The sequence below is a fragment of the Panthera pardus genome, unplaced genomic scaffold (genome assembly GCF_024362965.1).
Source record: "Panthera pardus isolate Hobbes unplaced genomic scaffold, ASM2436296v1 HiC_scaffold_2, whole genome shotgun sequence".
Classification (NCBI taxonomy): domain Eukaryota; kingdom Metazoa; phylum Chordata; class Mammalia; order Carnivora; family Felidae; genus Panthera; species Panthera pardus.
In genome coordinates this window covers 78,177,407-78,185,574 of record NW_026526765.1, presented here as the reverse complement: position 1 = coordinate 78,185,574, position 8,168 = coordinate 78,177,407, and the positions used below count along the sequence as shown (strand labels likewise).

The window sequence follows — 8,168 nt, the reverse complement described above, 5'->3', positions numbered from 1 at the left end:
TAGTGTATAGAAACACAACTGATTTTAGTATGTTTATTTTGTATCCTGCAACTTTACTAAATTTGTTTATTTGTCCTAACAGTTTTTAGTGGAATCTTTAAGGTTTTCTGTATATAAGATCATGTCATCTACAAACAGGGACAATTTTATTTGTTAAATTTCCTTTCAATTTGAATGCTTTTTATTTCTTTTTCTTGCCTAATTACTTTGGCTAGGACTTCCAGTACTTCATTGAATAGAAATGGTGAGATTGGGCATCCTTGCTTTGTTATCGATTTTAGAGGAAAAGCTTTAAATTTAGCTGTGGGTTTGTCATGTATTGGCTTTATTGCAATGAAGTATGTTTCATTTATGACGCATTTTAAAAATCTAACAATATATTAAATAGGCGATTGGATACAGGTAAAAATTAAACACTAGGGTAACACATTTTGGAGGTATAAGCAAATATTTAAAGCAATTGGGTAGGCTGAGAAACAATAAGAAAAGAGTAGCAAGGAGGATCCCTTATTATAATGTGGTGGGCTAAATAATTTGAGCTAAACCTTGTTGAGGTCAATTGGAAAAGATGGACAAAAACATTTGTAAAAATCTGTTTAAAGTCAGTGAGGAGTAAAGAAGTCAATGAAGAATGATGGGGGCATGAACAAAAGTAAATCAAAATGTAAACTAAATGAAAATGCAAGTACACTAGATCATGAATTTTGAAATACAGCTAAAGCAGTACTTAGAGGAAAACCTAAGGCATTAAATGCTATATATTAGGAAAGAAGAAAGGTCTAAAATCAATTACCTCAACTTCCAAATTAAGAAACTAGAAAGTGAAATAAAGTTAAACCTAAAGTAATCAAAGAAAATAATTAAAATGGAAATAAACAAGACAGGAAACTAAAAACAAAAAAACAAACAAAAAACAATGAGATACTTAACAAACCCAAAAGTAGACTCTTTGAAATTGAAATTATCAATAAAATTAATCAGTCTACAGTATCTGATCAGAATACCAATATCAGGAATGAAGCAGGTGACATTGTTAATTCTAATGATATTGAAAGGATAAGAAGGGCATACTGGAAGGAATTTTATGCCAGTAATTTTGCCATTGATAAAATAGACAAAGATAGATGGACAAATTCTTTGACACAAAATTTCAACATTCTGGAAGAAACAGCACTAATAGCTTCATAATGAGTAACTACTAATTTGTAATTAAAAACTTTCCTACAATTAAAAATTCCAGGGTAAATTTGCTTTATTGGGAAAGTCTACCTAACATTTAAGAAAAAAGTAACGTGACTTTTCACACAAACTGTTGCAGCAAATTGAAGACAAAGGAATACTTCTCAATTTCTATCATGAGGCCAACATTACCTAATACCCAACTTGATACGGATATTAAGAAAAAAGACAACTAGGGAAAACGTGAGGTTGTCTGTTTCCCCCAACTGGAGCATAATGGTGCAGGTGTGTGGGTTGGTGAGACAGGATAACAAGAACCGGTGAATCAAAGTTCCACATTTGGAAGCAGTCATGGTTGGGCATGGCCCAGAGACCAAGATTATTGACAAGAAATATAGCAAGTACAGTTGAAAGCAGAGTGTAACAAAGGATATGTCAAGGTAAAGCAGGTAGGGGTCAATCCCACGAGCACGGACTCCTCAGTCATATTTGGGAAGGACCAAGAGATGAAGTTTCAGCCCGCTAGGTTCTCCACATGGTGAAGGAACTTTATTGATATTCTGTAGCATTTGAGGAAGATGCAGAGAGCCCTGGCCTGGAAACACACAAGAAGAGAAAAAGGTCAGGCAACAACGATTCTATAGAAATTGATGCTGCTCAGGAAGCTGAGTACTGCATAGGACTGGAACCTGGGCATGACCCTAGCCAATGCCTTATAACCCCAAAGAAGGGGAAAGGAACATCTGCCAAAAAGGAATGATTGGGTCACTGGAGCTTGGAACTTTATTTTTATGTTTTAATTTTAGAGAGCACCAAGATGTCCTTCATTAAGGAACGGAAAAATAAACTGTGGCACCTCCAGACAACAGAATATTAAAGGAAATGAACTCTCAAGCCATGAAAAGACATAGAGGAATCTTAAACGCATATTACTAAGTGAAATAAACCATTTGAAAGGCTACTGTATAATTATAACTAGATGACATTCTGTGAAAGTAGTAACTGGAGATAGTACGAAGATCAGAGATTGCCAGAGGTTGGGGAGGGAGGGAGGAATAGGCAGAGCACAGAGGATTTTTAGTGCACTGAAACTATTATGTTTGATACTTTAACGGTCAGTACATGTAATTGTACATTTGTGCAAACTCATAGCAAGGCTAAGAGAGAGCCCCAATGAATACTATGGATTTTGGATGATAAAAATGTGTCAATGTTGTTTTATTAATAACATTGACATTAATGACATAATAACTAATGATAAATGTAACATTCAGGTGTAAGATATTGATAGCAGTAAAGGCTGTGCATGCATGCTTCAATAAGGTAGGCAAGTATAACCTAGAGAACAACATTGCATGAAAGGGAAAATATAAGCTAGTATCTTTCATGCTTCAATTTATTTTATTTTATTTTTTTACAATTTAAAGAAAGGAAATACCTTCTTCAATGGGAAAACTCAATATTGTAAAAATGTCTCTTCACCCCAAATTGATCTATAGATTCAGTACAGTCTTATGTCAAATGCAAATGTAATTTATTGGAAATTTACAAACCAATTTATATGAATACATGAGACCAAAATTAGCCAGCTTAAACTTGAAGAAGAATATGAGAGTACAGGATCCACAGTATATCAAAACTTATTGTAAAATTACAGCAATATAATCAGTGCTATATTTCTGTAAGAATAGTCAAATAGACCAGTGGAAGTGAGCCCTATGATTTGTGTAAGTCAGCTTTGACAATTCTACCTTGCTTTTCAAACCCATACATCTTTAGGGCTATGGTACATGTTTTAAGAGTGGAAGGGGAGCAAAAGTACTAGGATTATTTAATGGAGGGATGATGCTTTCTTTATCCTTAGTATTGATTGGCAAAAGCCTGGAGACAGAATATGAATAACAAATCTTACCATGCGATTTAAAGGAAATAGATTTAGACCTAAAGGAATTAACTAAGTGAATAGAATGAGAATGTGAAGCAGAACAGTTAACATCAGCTTTGGTGAAAACTGGACCTTTAAAGGAGAATAAACAAGAATATTAACAGATAATGAATTAAGATCATATTTTCTGGTTGCTGAAATTCTTCCACTGCTTCAGTGGCCACTTTAACCCACATATTTACTGGAAAGTAAATCACTTATAACCACTGATTTCCTGCAGGCTGTGGAATCCAGAGGGTATTCTGTTAAAGGCCATTTTGTGAAGAAAACGGTAGAAGACTAATCCTTGCCAGCATGAATTCTCAGAACAAACCAGTTTGGGGAGGGTGGGTCACATCACTAATACTAGATAATGCTGATTTAAAGGGATTATTTGCGTTGTGGACTGATCCTAAGTGGCTGCAAGCTTTTGTGAGCAGACCATTATGGGTGATATGAAAACTAATCTGTCACAGTGGGTTTCCACACTTACCCAAGAGGGGAAACTGTCCTTCCCCATATCTAGCAACTAGAATCCATTTTCTGAAGAAGTAGAAGTATCACAGTTGCTGGTACCCCCAAATTGGCTGTATGATCTTAAGGATACACGTCTAAACTAAGGTTGTTAACACAGACCATGATAGATGCTGTCATAAAGCTCCCTGCTTCTCCACCAATTGTGGGATCCTTGTGTAGATAACTCTGCTAATAAGTGTCAAGAAAATGTTCAAGAGGCAGAAACTCATTTGCTAGTTTAGTTATTCTGCCTGAAAGAAAGGAGTGTGTATGATAGGAATATTTACTATTCATACAGTGAAGACGTTAAAAAGTTATTGAAAACTAAAAAGGGAAAATTAATTGTATTGCCAATAGAAAGCACATTATCAGATTCAGGACATAAGAGAGAGGTTTCTTCCAACTGTAGCCGTCAGTTCTGGTGGCTATAACACATTACCATAGACTGAGTAGCTTAGAAAACAGACATCTATTTCTCATATTTTGGGAGCCTAGAAAGTTCAAGATCAAGGTTCCTGGTAAGGGCTTTCTTCCTGATTTATAGACAGCTGCCTTGTTTTATTATCACATGGGGAGAGAGAGAAGAAGCAAGAGCCTCTGTCTTATTAGGGCACTAATCCCATCATGAGGACTCTACTCTTATGACCTATTACCTTCCAAAGACCCATCTTCCAAAGACCCAGCTGTAAAACTGGGAATTAGGGTTTCAGCATATGAATTTTGGGATGATACAAGCATTTAGTCCATAGTATCCCATACATGGTCCCCCAAATGACACACTCATACTCCTTAAGTGATCCATCAAGTTAACTCTATAGAGTCAAGGTTTTAAGAATTTAAATCCTGTTAAAAGGGTTGTAATTTAGAATAGAAAATATGTGAACATGGTGGCAAATTTACTCTCTTAGATAAAGAAATAAAATGTACAATGATTGAAGAAAGGTTATGATCTGATCCTGCATATCCTAGCAGGGGATCCAAGGCCTTTCACAGTTGCATGGATGAGATAGTCTGGAAGTAGTGTAAATTTCTGGTAATTACTAGTGGGCAGTGATCCCACAGGAGAAGAAGAGAATGCTCTTATGGGGCCATATGTGAAACCTACATGTCACATAGAGGTGGAGCTATAGATTTCAAATCTACAGCTATAGATTTGAAAATGTGACTGGAGAATATATTCCAAGGTTCTGTTGCCCTTACTTGAATGTGAACTTGGAATTGATATTATGTGCAAAAGGGACGCTATCTAGTTTTAATTGGACATGCTGGATGGGAATCTTTGTATTGCCTAAGCACTTTTCTGTAATAAAATTAAGCAGTGTAGAATTCTAAAAGTACAAGAACATTGTTCTTATGAAGGAAATGATCAAAGTAGGAACATTACATCCAATTCATTTACGGGATATGAGAATAGCTATTGGAGGATATAACAAGGTGGTTCTCCTCATTGTTTATACCATAGCCAATATAGTAGAGACTGTAAAAGAAGTGTAACTGGCCAAAGATGATTGGTATGCCATAATAGATTTGGCTAATGCTTTCTTTTTAATATCTTTTTGGAATCCAGTATAACACTATTTTCATTTTAGTGAAATTGTTTTCAACATACATGTATGGATTTTCCACAGGAATATTTAAATTCAAAGCATATATAATAATTTAATGTAGTGACCTCTGAACTTTGATAACCATCAGGAGCAAATTGGTTCTTTGTACTGATGATATCATAATTTCCTTCTAGACAGAAAGAATGCAGGAGAATTTATGTCTTTCATATGACAAGAAATGTCTTTCTGATAAACACAGCTGAAATATAAAGCTGTTCCAATGTGTTGAAATTTGAGGAATAAAATTGCATGGAGAAAGAGATATCCTGCAAATGGTGAGAAATGAATGACTATCTCTATTGATTTTGCCACTAAACAGAAAGCCCAAAGACAGGTGGATCTTTTGGGTTTTTGTGAAATCACATCCCCCCCCCTTTAAAGATTTTATTAATCCCAATTCACAGAGACACCAGAAATAAAGTGAATTTGAATGGAGCTCTGAACAAAAACAAACACTGAAAGATCCACTTGAAACTTCTCACCTGATAGCCAGCTGGTTTAGTAATGTCTGCAAGTAGGATATGCTCTCTGGTGACTTTAGCAGAAACTGGATGTTGTGATCAGCAGAGATCACTAGGGATTTGTGTTCAAAAGCTGCAGATATCTCAAAAGATGCTGAGGCTTTTTCAGACCTTTTGAAAGACAATTGCCAGCTTGTTACCATGGACATTTGTGAAAAGTTACACTAACAATGAATAACAACTGGGACCGGCAATACCTTTCCTGTTTTGGGTGATATTAGGAAGCATAGAGGAGTCACCCAGCAGAAGTCACTGATGAAATGGGAATATTATATTCAACTACATGTGACAAGAAGAAATTCAGGAGACATAATGTACATATATGAGTAGCTTATTTCGCTGGCTCCAAGGCCAATAATAGAGCCCTTTGCTGATCGCCTACCTCTCTATTTCCATATTACCTATTTCTATATGCACTGATTTGCTTGCTTTGCTGATGGGAGTTCTTAAATCTAGGATTGCATAGCAACTGGACTTTGGCCACAATACATCTGTTTAAAAAGTAAAAGTAAATCTGCAGAAGGGGCAGAACTGAGAGCTGTTTAATTAGGAATAAACAGGAGGAAGAACTAGGCTTGGACTTGAGTATATATTCTTGTGCCAGAGTTAATGGCATTTCCACGTAATCTTAAACATTTGAATAATAACCACACCCCTTTTCTAAATATAGAATACTTAGTGTCTATGAGATTTTGGATGAGGCAGAATTAAGGTAGGCTAAATAAGATGCCCACCAAAAAGATGGGGACACCATGCTGGGGCAAGTGCCTTAAGCAGAACTCTAAAGCTAGCTCTCGGGATTCATGAAGTAAATTGGCAGGGTGCGGAGAGTGGGATGCCTGACCAGACACATTTGAAGTAAGGAGAATACATTTCTTTCATATCTGACTGTGCCAATAATGTGGGAAGGACCTCTACTCACTTCCAATTGGGGAAAAGTTATACTTGAAGATGGACCTACCCAGAATTACCAACTTGGCACTCGACTCCTATCACGATCATTGTAGGGCTACCAATGTATATTGACTAGGTAACATTATTTTATTCTAGGTGTTGCCTATTTTGAAAAACAAGGAACTTCAGAGATACAAGGAAAACTTAGAAATGACAAATAGTTGGGGCACCTGGGTGGCTCATTTGGTTAAACGTCTGACTCCAGACTAGGTCATGATTTTGTGGTTCGTGAGTTCCAGCACCACATCGGACTCTGTGCTGACAGTTCAGAGCCTGGAGCCTGCTTTGGATTCTGTGTCTCCCTCTCCCTCTTCCCCTCCCCCACTCATTCTCTGTTTCTCTCTCTCTCAAAAATATATAAACATTAAAAATAAAAAGAAATGACAACTAGTTGATCATTTTTGTGCACATGAATGTATTTCCTCTGATAAAAGTTTATACTTCATGCCAAAAATAGGATATGAAAAATAATGTTACATAGACTTATCACCTAACATATAACCCTCAGAGTAGTATTCTTATTAGGAAATGGAATTAGCAATTAAAATATCTGATACTTAAAACTCAAGATGGAGATTTTGATGTTGGTAAGGCAATGGAGCAACATAATCTCTCAAATAGTTGAGGAATTGAAATTTGTGCTACTCTTTTTTAAAAATTGACTTCTTATTTTTAAGAAGTAAATATAGACCCATTCTCTGTCTCAGCAATTTTATTTCAGTAGAAGTGCATGTATACATGCACAATGAGACATATGCAGGAAGGATCATTACAGCATTATTCACGATAGCTCAAAACTGGAAACAGAGATTTCCACTAATAGTAAAATAGCTGGTGAGTGGCAGACCAATGATTTAGACTTAGTCAATTAATTATAAAATCCACATTGTATCTACCACACAACAATCTTTCCAAACTAAAAATCCTTCTATAATAGGTCATTTTCATGTTTCTAGAATGCCATATAATTACAACATAAGTAATCCAGTCTTAAATTTTGCATTTTAGAGCATGTATGTATTTCTGCTGGTGGCTGGCCTTGAATCTCTCCATTCAGCCTCTCCATATAGCTAACCTGATCTTCCTTACATTATGGTAGTCTTTTAAGTAAATGCCAGGCTGGGCTTCTGTAGGCCTACATTTTTAAAAACTTTTGCACAAACTCTGTCCTGATTGATTTTGACCTTCAGTTATCCTTCTCCAGGAAATGATCGTTCAACATTTCCTTTTATGTATTTCACCTGTCACTGGTCAACATATTTCTCCTTACAAATTTTGTTAGCAAAATAAAAATTAAACTATTTCTGTTTAATACGTCATTACAAAATATAATGGTATAAAGCAAAAGTACATTATCATCTTTCATGATTTTGTGCTTTGACTAGGTTCGGTGGGGCTGTGCTTTTGCTCTAGGTTTCTCATGTGTTTGCAGACAAAGTGTGATGAGTTTCAGTAATCTGAGTGTTT

General features: G+C 35.8%; 1 pseudogene; it reads left to right on the top strand.

Moving 5' to 3' along the window:
- The first annotated feature begins 1,425 nt into the window (after positions 1-1,425).
- Positions 1,426-5,113, top strand: LOC128778384 (aprataxin-like; annotated as a pseudogene).
- The last annotated feature ends 3,055 nt before the right edge of the window (positions 5,114-8,168 follow it).